Here is an 18,236-nt window from a genome sequence, read left to right on the forward strand (position 1 = left end):
CTACACACAACCAGACAAACACAGTTTGGACGAGCTGTAAGTTCAGTTCAAAGATGGAAAGTTTTCACAGAATAAGAATATTTCTTAATCTCTTGATGTTCTTAGCAAACAGGATTATATTTCTCAACGCAGAGTGATTTTAATGCATGTCAGATACCCTCAGATGTTACACATGATTTGTCCTCATTTTATTCTACTTGACATTTATACACATTGAAGCCTCAACAATCCTTCTGCTGTTATTCACTCAGCATGCAAAGTATTTGACAGATATATGAACAAGGCCAATTTCAACCGTGTATGTTTTACACGATACAATTTCAACCCCTGAGGAGTGCAACATTTTCACGTTACATCATATTGTTATTACTAAGGGAAATAACATGTTTTTTCTCAGAATTGTTCAATAAAAGGCTCTCAGTGCACCAGAAAAAAGGTGAATCAAACAATTCACACTTGCTTTGTTGAACAGTATCTCCTCATCACATCTGGCTGTTTGTGACACCTGCTGAGAAAACACTCAGAACGGGTCACACAGGTTAAAATCAAATCATTGTACTTGTTCAAAATGGAAAACATAGTTTGGCACTCCTTTCTTTTTGTTGTATTCAAACTGTTTCGCACTTTGATGCTGCTGTAAAATACCCAGAACAACAGAGAATTCTGTGAGTCACTGCACACATTATTTTTATTGCCGCATAAAATGGTACCATAAAAAGTGACATTAAACATTTAAAAAGTTTATAAAACATAAGGATATGGTTTTGTTACTGGCTGCAGAGGAGGGACTGTAGATGGAGAGTAGCTCGCTCAGGAAACGGGCACAGCTGCAGGTTATCAGGGTGATTAGCGGCCTGATAAATATGCCGGTCGCGCGCTCGCTCTCTGGGATTTACTGTGCGGCTGTGACTGTAAGTGAAAACAGGACAAGTAGCAATAGGGACAAGAAGCTCTGGGAAGTTAAAACTGAAGTTGGGAATTTTGTTTGATGTTTAGTTTGTGCTCAAATAAAGCAGATGTGTACCCGCCCCCGCCTACTGGGGTCTGTTCCAGAAAGCAGGCTTACAGCAGGTTATATGGATGACTTTGCTGAGTAAAAGCAAAGCTTTTTCTGAGCTTCTTCCCTCAGGCGCTGCAGGTGCTAAACGAGGACGCTGCTCAGGGGCCGAACCCCCCCCCACTCACCTCAAACACCCGCTAGACAAACACACCACTACTTTTCTTTTAAATTCTTTTTTTGCAGAAGGTATATTTAGTATGTGTTGCCTGTGTTTGTGTGGTTATATGTATGTTTATATTATGTGCCTGTTTACATTTTAATCTTCTATCCTTTTAAACTTATGTTGTGTCTCTTTGCACAACAGCATCGTCCTGATAATGTGACAAATAAAACTTGACCTACAACCTGACGCCTCTCAAGGATAACTGAGTCATCTTAAGTGGATCGTTACTTATCTACAGTGAGCTTAGATGTTTATTAGATGATGAAGGCAGCTGGATTTGTAACATCACAACATCACAAGATCATGTGAGACTCCATCTTGTCCAGTTACACGCTCGTGTCGACTAGGGACGTGCAGAGATCACAGTATCTGTATTTGTATCTGTATTTATTGAAGCAGCAAAATAATTTGTATTTGAATAAAATGGAAAGAAGCTTAAAAATCCTGTTTTTGTTTTTATGACACCTTTAATTTTGGAAAATTAAAGTGTTACAATAAGTGTTCATGAATAAACTACCTTATGAAGGAGGTCCCCACACCGGGTCTTGAACTGGAGTCTCAGATCATAGACGACTGCGCTGACTACTGAGATAAAACTTTACTCATCACCTCACTGCAGACAGACCTCTACCTATTTATACACCCATAACACAGAGACAACACACTTTGCTTGTGTCAGTAGCTCAGCTTCATCTCTGGGGAACACCCCCAACAAATAATTTTTTAAATATTTGTATGAAACAAATATTCATATAAAACCCACTATTTGTGCTTTGCCAAATAATGTATTTGTATTCGGGCACCCCTAGTGTCCACTAACAGTGGTTTGGACCAATCAGTGTCCTATGAGGAGCTACAGATGTGGTTTAGGTGTGAGAGATGATGGCGGTGAAAGACAGATGGTTCATCCAATCACTTGCCAAGTATTTCTTGAAAGTGTCAGTTTCTAAGGACGACTTCTCAGATGTTTCTGTGTAACAAACCATCTGGTTAGACAGCAACAACATGCTAACATTGTGTTATCTTGCATTTGTCTGGGTTTATTTGTTAAAGACGTCCTGTTTGGTGGAACAAAACCTTAGTGTACTTTCCTGGAATTATAAAAAAAAAATCCGTCATTATAAATCTTTTGGTAGAACCTTTCTTATCCCCTTCAGAGTTCTCTCTTTGAGATGTGATACATGTATTGTCCCAACTCTTCTCCCATTCCTGGAAACACTTCCTGTCGTCATCTTTTGTCACCCTGTTTAGAGCTTCTTGTGTTTCTTTCTGGATTTCTTGGTGAATCTTTTCCTTTTCACTCCCAATTTTAGTTTCACCGAGCTGTAGTTACACGCTGCCTAGTGGCAGATACGATAACTACACTCTGTTCCCGACCTATCAATGACTTCTGGGAAGGTTTTGGTCGCTCCTCGTATATCATCATCACAAGCCTGGAATTTAATTGTCATGTATCCGCAAAACAAAGCAGGTACAGAAGCAGCTATGAGTGACTTTGAATGTCTTCTCACTTGTCAGTTTGGCTTTATGAGCTTTAAACACTGATGCTGGTCAGCAAGCACTGTGCAATAAATAGATGTTCTTATTTCTATGAACGGTATAAATGTGCAACACAAAAACAAATCCCTGTATTGTATGAACAATTCAAATGTTCAGGCAAAAACCTGCCATGAAGTCATTTTGTCTTCTACTGAAAAAAAAAAAAACCCCTAAATAGTGAAATATCAATTTCAGACAAACTTGATTTTTTAAAAATATTTAATAAAAGTTGTGTCGGGCCTAATGTTTTATCGATGCCTTCTAATGCACATATTTTTGCTTGTTTTTCCCTCAGTGAGAAATGGGACGCAAACTCTCAGAATAGTGCGCATATTTTAGTCTGTAGTGTTTAGTATGTTAATATCCATCATACAAATGTATGCACTAATATGTATGTAATTTTCAGTACATATTTAAACTGGAATATCAATTCAGACATGTTTATTCAACACGAGGCGCTCTGGGCAGATGTGTGCTGTCAGCAGTCCTCTGCTATATTAATGCTTGTGTCTCAATCTGACTGAAAAATGCTTATTTTGCAGATAGTATCCACAGTTAAGAATAATAAAGTAAGACGGTTGTATATGAACTGGTTATTTTTACACTGAAACGATGTCGAGTTGAGAAAACTACTGTAAGGAGCTGCAGCCTCATTTATAACCGTTGTGTGCTCACAAAACAGGGCTGGAAAGACGCGTTCAGCACTTCCCACGATGAAGTCGTGATCTGTAAACACAAACCTGACGGGAGAACGTGAACACCTGTACGATAACTCTGATCCACGAGTTCAAACATTTTGGAGACGGAGGACAGTGGCGATGCAGATGGTGAGGTGGTGAATTGAAACCAGATTGTGTAAAGATCCTCTCACCCATTTAATTTCACTCAATATTAAATGTTCATTATAGATCCGCATTATCATAAACATTCAGACCAGCAGCATTATCTGTACTTATGCTAGTTAGCCATAATTAATCCATAAGCACTTTTTTAGCAATTTTAAAAGATACAAACCAACTCAAATCTTAATTTAAATTCTGCTCACGATTTTATCAACGCTGATCAGTATCACATGTCAGGATGACAGCGGGATGACGTTGGGATGTGGCAGGTTGCAGGATTCAGGAATGTCTGTCTTGCATTGATACTAAGCGTGAACATACTGATTCCTTTTCACCACGTTAATCAACTCATCTGTAGAAATCCACAATTACATCAAATCTTTAAAGAATTGCAGAACAGAGTGTTGATAGATGTTTATTAATATCCTCTAATACTGTGCATATATCACCAAGTATAATTTTAATTTTCATGTAGTTTTTGTGTGTAAAATTGCTGCAGTGAACCTGACTGTGCTGTCAGGTGCATCGCGGTGGCTCCAGTCACCTGACGGACACGTCTTCACCACCTGGATCTAAAGCAGGCGACAGCTCTCTCCCACAATCATTACACTCCATATTCTCATTATCAGTCCTAATCATAATGCAGGCCAAGTTCACCAAAACAAAACTTAAATAAATTATGTTCATCTATCAAAACTCTCATTTTCAGATGATACCCGAGGGTGGTGGAAACCGCTGATTGATACGATCATTTCGGGAAGGTGTGAAGCAATCAGTCTGATAGCTGTGAACATAAATACTGCAGTGACAATCGTGCGTAATGCTGCATGACGGATGCTCCGGTCCTGCTGGAGGACTACGTGAGGATTAGGAGGGACCCCACGGAACCGCACCATCCCAGTACAAATACAGGTACAACCAGTCGACAGGTATGTGTTTGATATGATTAACACTATATAATATATAGTAATAACACTATATATATGTTTACCTTTCTGCCTAAAACACCTTCTGGGAATAATATAATTCTGTTAATTCCATCCTAGGTTTGATATATCACATCCCTGCTGTTTTGGATTAAAGTGAGTAGTTGATACATCAGGTTTCATTACGCTGTAGGAGAACACGCCAACATCAAGAAGGCAATTTGCAACAATGTCCAGTTTCACAAATACAAATCAGCATAATTTACTGCACTCATATTGTTATAAGGCTCCATATGAAAACAGTCTGACAGATGTAGCGGCATGATGGTCCGGTTCAACACATGACACATAGCAGTGTAGAGAACAGACTACATGCAGGCGCTGTACGTGACGGATGGCTTCTTGCTAAGTTAATAACCAGCAGATTGTAGAAATTCTAAGCCTGATGTGTAATTACTCTCCGTTATAACTTGCAGGTGACGGTATCTTCCCCTCCAGGCTCTGGATCCTCACCCTGTTTGCAAACCTGCAGAGTGAAGAGGAAACGTGCAACAATGATCCTCAAACGCATTCAGATGGAGGCGTGTAGATGCTTCAGGTGACGGATTTTTATACCACCCAAAAAAAATCTGCAAAATTATCAGGACGTGTGCTGCTTTGCACAATATGGTCTCTTCTCCCTCCTGGCCTCCCTTCCTCCCAGCATGAGGACCAGCAGCCCCCTCCCTGACAGGAAGACGATCGACTGGGAGCAAAGATTCATGAGGATGTGATGCAGTGTTTGTAAAATAAATTCAGCAACACAAAGGATCATTTTTTTTAACAAGATCTTTTAATGTCGTTGAAATTTCACACATCACGACTCTTATTTGTTTCAGTTTGTCTGCTATGACATTAACGAGGAACCTCCTCAGCACCTGCTGCTCCCATCAACTCTGGAAGAAGAACTAAAGAGCCGAGCCAAGCAATAAAAGACAAAACAGTGTTTTAATGGGTTCGTCTGTGGTCTCTGCCATGTCGTGTGTCTTCCTCCTGCTCCGACACCACACACACACACACACACACACACACACACATTGTTTCCTCCAGTAGAGGCCATTCAGGGTTTCCAGCATTGAAAGCTCAGGCGTGTCTTTGCTCCACCAGTAGCAGACACGCTCTGACGCCTCCACCTTTAGATCTGACCACTCTCTTTTTTTCATTTCAGGTGCTGTCCTGTTTGTTGAAGTCGCTGCATCAACAGTGGAAGCAACATGTTGCCACTCAGTATATTTTCTTTTGTTTGTGACCTCACCGCCGCTGAGGCCAACAAACAATATGTGCCTCCTAACCTCCACCTCACCCACGAGCACATCGATTTCTATGTCAGAAAAATGTCTTTTTCTTGCTCTTCCTCTCGGATGTTGCAGTGATTCACCATAAAGAACCGCTGATCAGCAGGCTCATTTCTATGCATTAGTATTCATGAGGGCTTTGACCATCTATGGTTGAATGTGGGCGTGTAGAGAGCAGGATATGACAGGCTGCTCCACACATTTCCAGGTGGACTGTGATCTATAAAGGGAACACTGCCTGCAGGTGAGCGAACACAGTTTCAGAAGTGTGATTATTATTTTTTTGGCTTTTGTGTGCATGTACACTTTTGTTATGGATCCTATAGACTGCACAGAAAGTGTAGAAGGTTAACAGTGACACTGAAACAGGACGTTTGCAACCATGATCGACAAAACACATCAGAGATGCAGATAAAAAAAGTTTGGACAGCAGAGAAGCGAGATGAGTGTTTGCTGTCCTCATTTACAGCAAGACAACTGCTCAGGAGAAGAGTGTCACACACACACAGCGTCCAAGATTATGAGCAACCTTCCCGCCATCTGTTCCAACCATCCAACAGAAAACTACAAAGGTGTGCACAGATCCCTTCTGCTCTGCCAGCTCGGTTTAAACTCCCCTCACTGAACACCTTGGCTTTGAATCAGAACTGACCCAGAAGCCTAAAAGAAGCAGAGTTTGACATTTCACTATATTATATGTATCTGTAGAGGTTACAGTTTGTTTGAGGCTATTTATAACAGTGGTGAAACTAACTACATACTAGGTTAATATCCGAGTTTATGGTAATATCTGCCTGATATTTTTCCAAGTTTCAATAAACCAACAGCAATAAAACAGAGTCTGAACACTGCGTCCCACCAGTTTCCTCATTATAAATTAGCCTGTAGCTACAATATGTTCTGTTGTGTTTGTGAAACTTCATGTGCAACTTCTGACTGCTCCTTGTTGTGTGAGTCATAACAGTGTGGTGTGTTTGATGGACGCCTTCATCCAGAGAGTTCTGTACAGTACAGTGTGCTTTTTTTAGCGTGGACGGGCCCCTGAAGCTCATCGCAGACCTTTTGTAAAGACGTTTTCTGTCCCACACTGATCACAGACAAAGTTAAAACCGTTACACAACACGAACAATACGCACAGAACTACAGCAACAACACATACAGGTAGAGACACAGGTGGTCTGATTAGAAGTTTGTAATGAAAAATGCAAGAACGGATGAGATACTGAACGAGAACATGCAAACAGTCACTGCACCAGTTTGTGAGGAGTAAAGTTCTTTGCACACTGAGTCTGATGCGTTTTATTAGTGTATTCGAGGCAAAATGGAGTCGTCAAGCAGTGAGGATGATTTTGTGGTCCTCTAAATTCTTGAAAGAAAATGAAAGAACCACACAGTAAAAAGAAGACCAACAATATCCATGATCCAATTGATCCTGAACAGCGGCTGGCAGCACACAAACACACACACACACACACACACACACCTGATCACAGGTGATCACAGGTGATCGGCCTTTCGACTGGATCCGCAGATATTCAGACAGCCTCAAAATGCTGCAGCATACAGACGAGATCATGATCAATAGTTGTCCTGTGATCAGTCTGTGTGTAACTTCTCTGCTGGAGCTGATAGTATCAGTGTTTCCAGGCTGTGTTGTTTGCGTGTACGGTGGCTCTGAGCGGTCAAACAACTCTGTAAAAGCTTTTGACGGATGCAAAAAAAATGCAGAAAATCGAACCTGCTCCGAAAACTTTCATGACGGACGAAACTTTCGGAGTCAACGTGTAAACGTGATCGACACAACGTGACGTCGTATTTATTTTTTAACTAAACGGACTCGGTGTGCAAAGACCTTAAATGTGATGCATTTGTCCCATAAACACAAATTGCTTTTATACTCCTTAAATCTCAACGACACCAGACAGCACATATAAAAACATATAATAATAATATCTAAAGAGAAACATAGATGAATAAACAAAAAACATTTCCTAGAATCAGAGTTTCGGAGAATCAGTTTCTGGTTGTAGAAAGCAGACTCCTTGCTGAGGCTGCTGGAGGGTTTTCGTATTATGGGAATCAAACCCTGACAGTGATGCTCGAGTCACCCGGTCGAAGCATCAGAAACTGCAGGAGAGAGAAGCCTGAGATCAGGTCCTCTGGTTTGCTTGTTTCTGAGAAAAGTTGATCCAAACTGACTTAAAATTCACATTTCAGAGTGGTCATCACTTTATCCATATGGATACAGTCACATTAACATAATCTTCATAATATCTAGAAGTGCTGAGTCAAAGGCAGCTGGACTTGCGGTAGATTCTTGGAGACATTTTGGCCTCTAAACCGCAAAGCTTCTCCAGTTCTGACTGACCTGTGCAGAGTCCCGGGAATTTAAACTCCATGGGACACATTAGCATAGATGAAGGCTATTAGGAATGCTGGATACGTGCATCCAGTCTGCCCTGCAGCCAGTAGTCGACTGTAGTACGGCAGAAAAAATAAATTAATCTGTAGCTGAAAAAGCATTTTTCATAACTGACCACCATAATCAAAGAGACATCTGTAAAACTGTTGACAAGACACTGCAAACTGCAAACAAGGTGAATTATCACTCTGTATTTTAAACTTTGAAACCATTAATGTATTAGATTTGCAAAACTTCACAAAGCCTAAAAACAACAACGTGGAAGCAAACCAGGAAGCTGGAAAACCTTTTTCTGACTTCCATCCATGTGTCATCAGGTCACATGGCCGTCATGTGAATGTTGCTGAAGTCTCACGATTGTTGAAGTTGTGAACGAATCTTAAAGAGCTGAACTGTCTTCAAGCAGCCTGGTCGCCAGAATAAAACGTTGGTATTGTACGTTTCTGCAAACCACAGAAAGGTTGAATATCTACGTTTCAACATGTGAAATATGTAGCATATTAACATTTCAACAAAACATATATCAACATTTCTAAAGTGACGTAGTTCACATGTGATCTATATGAGTTGATCTTTCCTATATAGGAGGAAGAGGGGCAGGTGGATGGTTAGTAAGTTTGTTTGAACACGGTTCGAGACCACCTTGAAACCGAAACCAATGTCTGCTTCCTGTTTCAACCGACAAAAGTGGGTGTTTTTAGTGAGACGTCAGGACATTTGCAGCCGTTTTTCTGGTGAGAAAACCGGCTTTTTTTTAGTGAGACATCGGCCCTTTTTATTTTACCCTAACCCTAACCAAGTGGTCTTTGTGCCTAAACCTCACCAGACCTGAACCACAGCGTCGTCACACCATAAAACATCATTATTCAACAGGTAGAAATGATACGTATAACGTGTTGAAACGTAGATATACAAGGTTTCTGTGGTTTACAGAGACATTCAATGCCAACATTTTCTTCTGGCAACTGCTTCAAAACTGTACAGCAAGTCTATTATAGACATCTTATGATGACTGAGAATCACAGACATCATTTCAGTGACACATGAACTACTCGTATCTTAGAGGTGGATCCCTCGGGGGTCCGTCATTACAAAACAACTGTTGCACACAAAAAAAAAAAAAGCATCAAGGAAACCAGCAGAAACTGATCTTCAATTCTTGTCAAGATCCTAATGTTTCCAAAAGAAACCAAACATGTCAAACTGAACAACAGAAAATGAGTAAATATGATGTAGCAGACAGCTGGAACATATCGGCTCCGATGAAGCATGGAAACAAGTCATTGTCACAGTGTGAAATAGATGGGTTTTTTTTTTTTATCTAACTTCTGCTTAAGGGGAATTTTGAAGGCAGAATGAGGGTCAGAGAGTTAACAACAAAGCTTTTTATCGTCTACTCCTGCTACGCTTACTGCTCTCCGCATCCTCAATCACTGAAGCACTTGAAAATGGGGTCTTGACATCAACAGTTGGGGGAGTTTTTGCTACAAAATGATGTAAAAAAAGCCTTTCTGTCTATTTTCTTATTACATACAGTATTTAAAATGCATCTGCTGACAGACACACAAGCAGGTGATTATGTGTCTGTATGCAGCTCATGTAACATATAGTGATATTCTATATACTGTAGTTATATATTATTCACAGAGCAGCGGTGGCCTTTATGACACGCAGGCCATGAAACGTGTCCAATATGATGATGCAGGCTGTCAATAGTTGTGGTGTAGATGACAGAATCCATTATCCCAGGTAGTCATGGTCTAGAGGAGGTTTGCATGGTGACAAATATCCTTCGGCTACTGTAAAATCTACAGAATTTCTCCCAATAGTCCTCCTCCACTTCCTGTCTCCTCATCCTCCTCTCCTTACATCTCCATCCTCCTCCCTTCCTCCCTCATCTTCTCTACTTTTTTTCCCCCCCGCATCTCTTCTTCTTCTTCTTCTTCTTCTTCTTCTATCTTACACAGAAAAATCCATCAGAAGCCTGTGATGAAACGCCGACCTGCCGCAGAGTTACATAAATCAACCCCCACCATGTCGGGAGAAAAACAGAAAAAGAACTCCCCTCTTTCCTCAGAGTGGAGGAACAGCTTTCAGCGCTGTAGTGGCTACTGAGGTCAATTATGGTCGGCCATCAATTTTACACACACTTAAATGGAGTGCCGGTACAGGTCGTAAAACACTCTCCATCTGCTACATACATCAGTCATCTTTATAACTGCTGGCTCTGACACTCGCTTCCTACATTTCTCCTCCTCCAGATCACATATTCAGTCGCCTTTGGACTTTATAAGAGATGGAAAAGATGGAAAAAAAGGGAGGAGGGATAATTTTAACTTAATTTCCCCCTACACAGAAGCTTACACACATAAGCTTAATCATTTTATGTGTCTGTTAACTCAAGAATTCAGCCGTTCATATGTTTAAACTTCTTCTATCTACCCACTTTCTATCTTCCTTTTGCTTTTCTTCTTCTGTGACTCACTTATTCATGAGTTGTGTATTTAAAGAATGTGTTTATTGGCATTTTAGTTGTGACTGACAAAGCTGTTTGAGGGCCTGAATAAATTAAAATACATTAGCTTGCTCACTGTCATTGTTACACACACACACACACACAGTTAGCAGTAAATTCGCAGGAGAATGCATTACTAATATTGGTCGTGATTCTTGGCCACTCTCACTGCTCCACTGTGACGAGGAAAAAAAAAAAAAAGCTCCTCAGGAAGGATCCTGAGTAATGGCTCTGGACCAGAGATATAAGCGCTCGACGTAACCTTGAGAAACAACTAAATTAGATTTATCTGAAGCTGCCGAGGGAGAGAAGAGAAGGTTTTGTTCTTTTCATTGGTTCCCATTTTTTTTTTAGTGAGTTTATTCAACTCACTATATTTTTTATCCAAATGCACTTTGTATTTGAAATGGTTGTTAAAGTGCTTTTAAAGGGTTTTTAATAAATAAGTAATAAGAAGTTGATTTAGTATCGCAAAGTTAAAATTAAGACCATAAAATCATACAATAAAAACATTTTGCCACAAGTTAACGTTAACATAAAGACAAAACACAGGCAGCAGGAGACCTCAAGAACAAACAAACAAACAAACAAACAAACACTTCACATCACATCCAACTCAAGGTGACACAAAAGCTAATTTAAATATATGAGTCTTCAATTGTTTTTTAAAAGCGTCTCTGGAGACCAAGTGTGTAAAGGAAGAGAACTCCTTAGTCTTTTATGTTAATAATAACTTCATACAAGCTGCCTTTTGTTTTTTTAAAGGAAAGAAGAAGCTCGGCTACTCGGTGCAGTAAAAAAATACAGTTTATTTAACTACTGTTATCGTTACACAAGGGTGCAGATGTGGTTTCAGAAGCTCATACAGGACAAAAACCACATCTGGGGTTCTTTAACTGAAGAAAAAGGAAAACTATTTATTTACATCCATTTATTTACTACCTTCAATACATCTAACAACAATTATGTGACTTCAGCGTCGTGTTAAGTGGAGCGAAGCAGGACAAACACAAAACAAACAGAGCAGACTGAACGAACCGTAAACCAGGACTTAAATACAAACCGAACTAATGAAACAACAAGGAACAAGTGGTGAGACGCAAGAGCAGGCTGAGAGCTGATTGGCTGGTGGAGACACGGGGGAGCAGGTCAGGTGACTGATGCAGGGCCGGAAATCAAAAACACAATCTTGTTATTCAATAAGCCCATTTAAGAATATACATGAATAAACTCAGATACATAGGTACATTATAATTATTTACAGTTTCATAATGATGCAGTTCTTCTCACACAGAGGCTGTAAATGCAAATTATTCAAATCTACAGAAACAAATGTTGACAAACTGGCTTTTTTCATAATGTGTTGAGGATGAATTAAAGAGAGTCGAGCTATTAAATAAACAGCTGTCAGCGTGTGGATAAGAACGTCTGCTAAATGCACTGAATGTAAACACAGAAGACGTGTGGGATGAGCAGCCTGATGTATAAACTGCTTCATCTTTGACGTCCCACTAGGTGTCAAACTCCTCACTCACTAAATATTAACTTGAAGGGCTGACTGCCACTCAGCCCAGTTCAACAAACTGGGACAAAGTCTGAGAGCGTCTGGTGGACTGGTGGAGGGACACAGAGCCAGACCATAGACTGTGTATAAATATGGACGTAGTTACCGTGACGTCACCCGTTGGTTTCTGAAGAGCGGTTTTGAAGCTCAAAGCGAGCCGCTCCGGCCGTCGTGTCTTTATAAGTAATGCGCTAACCTTTAACATTTTATTTATTCATTGACAGGGACCTGAGACTTAGATAATGCTGCACATTTTTAACTGCAAACTGTAAAAACTACAAAAATAAAATAAACTGAACATGCAAAACCTTTACAGGGGGACGTATCAGCACATTTCCAGCTCTATATTTATATTCTGGGGCTTTACTGGAATATCTTTACATGATTTCCAGTTAAAAACTCCTTATTTATCTTCTACTGGTCCTTTATGCAGCCCCTCAGTTCAGCCTCTGTCTGAAACAGGCTGTTTTAGCTCCTGTCTCTTTAAGGCCCCGCCTCCTGATGAGCCCACTCTGTTCTGATTGGTCAGCTCGGGAGGCTTCGTCAACAAATAGGATTCAGGATTTTAATTCATTTTCTTCTTCTTCACTTGAAATGGAGACAACCTCAGCAACAGAGGCTACAGAAAGGACGACACACACACAAGCCTGATTTGTTCCCTTTTAAGACTGAATGTTTAGTCACCGTCTTCTGCTGCCTCAGCTCAGTTGTAGCTATCAAAAAACAAAATTGCCCATTGTCCTCCTCAGAAGATGCAGGGCTTTTTCATCCCAGAGTAACATCTTCAGAGCCTTCAATCACCAGTCAGACGTGTCTGTTATGTGCCTCTGTGTGATTTGTAGCAGGAAATTGCACTCTTGCTAGTGAGTGAAACTCCACCTTTATTTAGCCGTACATCAAACTGTTATCCCTAATAGTGCTGTCAGCTTTTGAATTATTTAACATAAAAGGTTTCTGCCCGATAAATCTTTTATCTTTTACCTCGACTTCAATGAGACTGAACCCGCCGACTGAAGTCTTAAATGGTCTTAGTTTTCTTTTGAATCATTAAGCTTCCTAATTAACGCTCTGCTGTGTGTCCTGGTAAACACTGTCAAACAAAGTCAAACATTTTCTGTTTCTCAACTCTGGTGGCCTCGTGTGAACCCAAACAGGAACATGAAGTTATGAATGTAGTGTAGTTTGATGTGTTACAAATAATAACAGTAAATACTAATGTTGGTGATTTTCAGGTCAAAAGACTTCCAAACATGAAAATTGGGATAAATTTGACCAAACTGTTGCAGCCAAGGACTCCGGCAGATGCAGGACTGTCGTGCAACTAGCAAAGTCTCAAACAACGAAAAACAAAGCAGTATATGTTCACTCTTACAGTCTCTGCTGCTAAAAAACTATTGTCTTCTTCTCTTGGCTACCATGACAACAACGACAACAACAGTTTTCTCCTTTACAACTCGTTTTTTTCGACTCAACAGCATAACCTGGTGGCGGGAACCAGACGGCGCATCCACAAACAATACTGAATGAAATACAAACTCACAAACGCTGTGTGAGGAAGGCGTTTAGGATTATCTACATCGCCTGCAGACATGAACTTTTATGCAGTTTAAATTTAATCCATTATATTAATTAAATTCTGCAAATTAACCTGTTAAACTCAACTAAATTACAAAAGAAAATAAACCGGGGGGTCTCTGATTTAACAGTAGGGAATGCCCTCGCTAACAAATCTAAAATATCTTACTGATATCCACTGACCCCTCACAGAACAGTTTGAGTTTTCGCAGGTGTTGAGGGTAGATACAGTAGTCATTGTTTTGGGACTTTTTCTGTTTTTTGGACTCTTTGTGTTTTTGTTCTTTTGACTTCCTTGGTTTTTGTTGTTCTCCTTCTGATGCCTTCAGACGTTTTCTGTTTTCAGTTGGACTCTTTTATTTGTGTTGCATTTGTTTCCTGGTTTTGGTTTTCCCTGTTTCCCTTGTGTGTTCCTCCTGTGTTTTTTGTGTCACCTGTTTGTTTACTTTAGTTCCTGTTTTATTTTAAATATTTCCTCCTTGTGTCTGGTCACTTTACTTCCTGTGTTTGATTATTTCATGTGTCTCACCTGTGTCTCGTTTATTTATAGTCCAGTTTTCAGTTCGGTCTTTGTCGAGTTGTCTCCTTTTGTTCGATGTTCCTGTGTCTCCTGCGTTCTGGTTTGTTCCTGTGACTTTTTGCATTTTCATTAAAAATATCTGCATCAGAGGTTCCCTGCCTACCATCTCTGCGTTTGGGTCCACCTGCTCCTTGACAGTGGGGAACTTTTCTAGAAAATTTAGCGTAGTTGTAACATAGAAATCAGGATCTTATTACCTGCTAATCGCCAGTTTCAGTTCATCTTAACCAACATTAGACTTAACTTAAGTCTTAAAGTTAACTTAAAGTTAAATTCCTTGTATTTGATGTTTTGTCACCGTCCACTCTTGCATTTCTGACTTTAATTCTGGCAGTAAGTTCAGCTCAGGACCACAGAAGCCTTTCAGACAGCTGCTAACACCACTTCAATGCTTGTGTTAAGTAGAAGCATTGAAGTGCTGATCAATCTGTTGGCTGTGAAGCTTGAAGAACAAAGAAAAAAAAAAAAGAACAACCACTGCCATCGTGATATGAAAACACTCCAACTGTGAAGAAAAATGCTGAGAATTCAATGCAAAGGAGAGAAAGTGTCTTTATATATGAAGGACATGATGTGAACATCTCAGAGTTAATGAGGAGCTGATTTCTATAACCTGAGAAACACTGTAAAGCTTCGATGCTGCTCGCTCTTATTTATGCAGCTGTTAATCCTTCTTCCATTCACAGCACTGATGTATCCTGAAAATGGAAAAAACAGAGGATAAAATATTCTGATCTTCACCTCTGATATAAAGTGATCTGTTGCCGGTAGTTTATAAGGTGGTAAGCTGTTTTAAATCCTATCAGCTCCAGCATCCTGGTTCTGGAGGTAAACACGGTACGATATATTATACGTTTCAGATCTCATCAAACATAAGCCAGTTTTAAATTCTGGCAAAACTGAATGTATGTTATTGTCTCGGAGTATCCAGCCTGCTGCTGATATCCAGACCCTTCAGGGTTCTGAAAGGCCGAACAATAATCAAAATCTTTATCAAAATGTGTGTTAAAATACCATTTTAAATGAAATATTGTGCTGCAGAGACGTCCTGGTCTACACATCATCTTCTACAGACTTAAAAAAAAACATCTTTGTTTGGTCCCACAAAAATCACACCATAATCATTTTAATATGTTTTTCAATGAAAATGAGAATAATGATGTAAAAATGATTATTCCCTCTGATATATCACAAATCATATCAGCCTGGTCGCCAGAATATAACGTTGGTATTGTACGTTTCTGCAAACCACAGAAACGTTGAATATCTACGTAACACGTAGCATATTAACATTTCAACAATACTAGGGATGTGCCCAAATACAAATACGTTATTTGGCACAAATAGTGTGTTTTCTACGAATATTTGTTTCATACAAATATTTTAAAAATTATTTGTTTTCAAGAAGAAGAAAAAACGTCAAATACCAGCATGCAGTTACATCACTATCTCAGTGTCTCTCCTCTGCTCCGCTGTGACGTCTATCAGCAGGTCTCAACGAGGGGAGTCACATCCACCTGCTACATGACGCACATTTCCTAATTTGGACATCAGTCCTGGAGTCGGGGATGTTCCCCAGAGATAAAGCTGAACTACTGACACAAGCAAAGTGCTCCCAACGGACTCTCCATAACCTGTTGTTCTCCTTCTCCTTTCCACAAAGTTAGGTTGTAAAAAATAGGCAATAAATGAAAAATGCAAAGCAAGAATCACCTTTGAAGTTCTTCTACATGTTACATGCTGTGGTGTCTCTGTGTTATGGGTGTATAAATAGGTAGATGTCTGTCTTAGTAGTTTTATCTCAGTAGTCAGCGCAGTCGTCTATGATCTGGGAGACTCCAGTTCCAGACCAGGTGTGGGGACCTCCTTCATAAGGTAGTTTATTCATAAAAACTTATTGTAACACTTTTATTCAAATACAAATGCCTCAACAAATACAGATACAAATACAAATACTGGGCTCTCTGCTCATCTCTAGTACATACATCCTTGGACAAATACATGTTAGGACCATTCGGGCTCTTGAACATGCAAAAGTTACACAGCTTGAAACCTGAGCAAACATGATGAGGAAGGGACAGAATAGCAGTTCTTTCTTGTCTCTCGTTGTTCCCTTTGGTACAGAGGATACATGTAGAGAGATGTGGGAGAGCCAGATGTTGAATCATTCATGTCCTTGTGTTTGACTCTACAGTCCACAGAGGGATACACACACAAGCTTCTACTGTGGGAAAGTGTTGGAAGATACATTTTCTCCCTGTTTTCTTTTTACTTCTTGCTAAATTTAATCTTCCTTGTGTACCTTTTAGATACTGTTTATTCAGAATGTTTTATTCTTAGTGCACAGCTCCAGGTGTATTTCAATATGCTGCTTCCTTTATCTGTAAATAAGTTTTTGAAAACAGGGAAGAAAATAAACTGAACCACATGCGCCTTAAACTCAGTCACTTATTCTGTTTTTCTGGTCTTTTCCTCCCTGAATAAAACTTTACCTAAAGCTGTTATTGTATGTGTTTATGTAAATGTTGAGCTTTCTGCTGTTTAACGTCAGTTACTGTAGCTTAATGCTTCCACTGATGTGTGACAGATAGATCTTCTTAATCCAGTGCTGCCTTTAGTTTTCCACAATGAAACTAAACAATTATTCACACTTTGCAGTCGGGTTTACATTAAGATGTGTCGAACAATTCAGAATTATAATTTATAAGCTTATAGCCTGAATGTTTTTAGCTTTGTGATTAATAGTCTTTCTCTCCTAACTATCTTATGTGTATCTGGGTGTCATGATTCTGCTCACAGAGACAAATAAAGTTGTTTTGAATTGAATCTGGTTGGCTGCAGTTGGTTACAGCTACTGTAAATGTTCTCCACAACCACTGGCGGCATCCAAAGAAGTAATGCATCCAATATATAAAACAGGGCTGCAATTAATGCAATTATTGTCATTATGGATTAGTCATTTGATCTATAAAATGTTCCCAAAATCCAAGATACATCTGAAAATGTCTTTTATCCCGACCAACAGTCCACAATACACACATATATTCAGTTTACTGTCATAGAGGACTAAGAAAAACAGAAAAATATTCCCATTAAATAAGCTTGAACCGGAGAATTTTAGCATTTTTTTTTCTTAAAAATGCCTCAAAATGATGAATTGATTGTCATAATGGTTGCCAATTAATTTTTTGTCATCATTTTTTGTTTATTGCTGACTGCCAGTTTGAATTAAAAGGTGGCGTCAGATGAACACAATGTTAGGTGGATAAGTCTTTAATATCTGATTGCAAATCCTTTTCAGACACATACAGTCTGAAGTCTGTGACTGACGGAAATTAACAGACACTTGGGTTTCTTCCTCGGTGACGCTCTGCCAGGCCTGTGATGCACTGCAGCCGCTCTCATTTCCTGCTTGTTCAAATGTTTTTTTAAAGCTAGTCTTCTGCAGCGAAACACATGATCGGTTGGATTGAGGAACGTTTCACTGTTGTTGGATCATTGTCACTGCTGCACAAAAACTGGGAGATTTAAAAAAAAATAAACAAAATCCCGTAAAGATGTTAACACCCTCAGACATCTGAACGTGGTCAGCACTTTAACCTCATATTCATTATTACATCAAATCCAATGTGTTGACTTACGGAGCCAACAGCCAGTTTACTCTCTGACTGTATTCACTCTAAAACAGAAAGTATCCATATATTTCACCACAGGAA

General features: G+C 39.6%; 1 long non-coding RNA gene across 1 annotated transcript; it reads left to right on the plus strand.

Moving 5' to 3' along the window:
- Nucleotides 1-4,176: 4,176 nt before the first annotated feature.
- Nucleotides 4,177-7,578, plus strand: LOC122999517. The gene is made up of 3 exons (XR_006407762.1): nucleotides 4,177-4,533; nucleotides 4,651-5,299; nucleotides 5,409-7,578. It is a non-coding gene; the product is annotated as an uncharacterized LOC122999517 (long non-coding RNA).
- The last annotated feature ends 10,658 nt before the right edge of the window (nucleotides 7,579-18,236 follow it).

The sequence above is a fragment of the Thunnus albacares genome, chromosome 16 (genome assembly GCF_914725855.1).
Source record: "Thunnus albacares chromosome 16, fThuAlb1.1, whole genome shotgun sequence".
NCBI lineage: Eukaryota > Metazoa > Chordata > Actinopteri > Scombriformes > Scombridae > Thunnus > Thunnus albacares.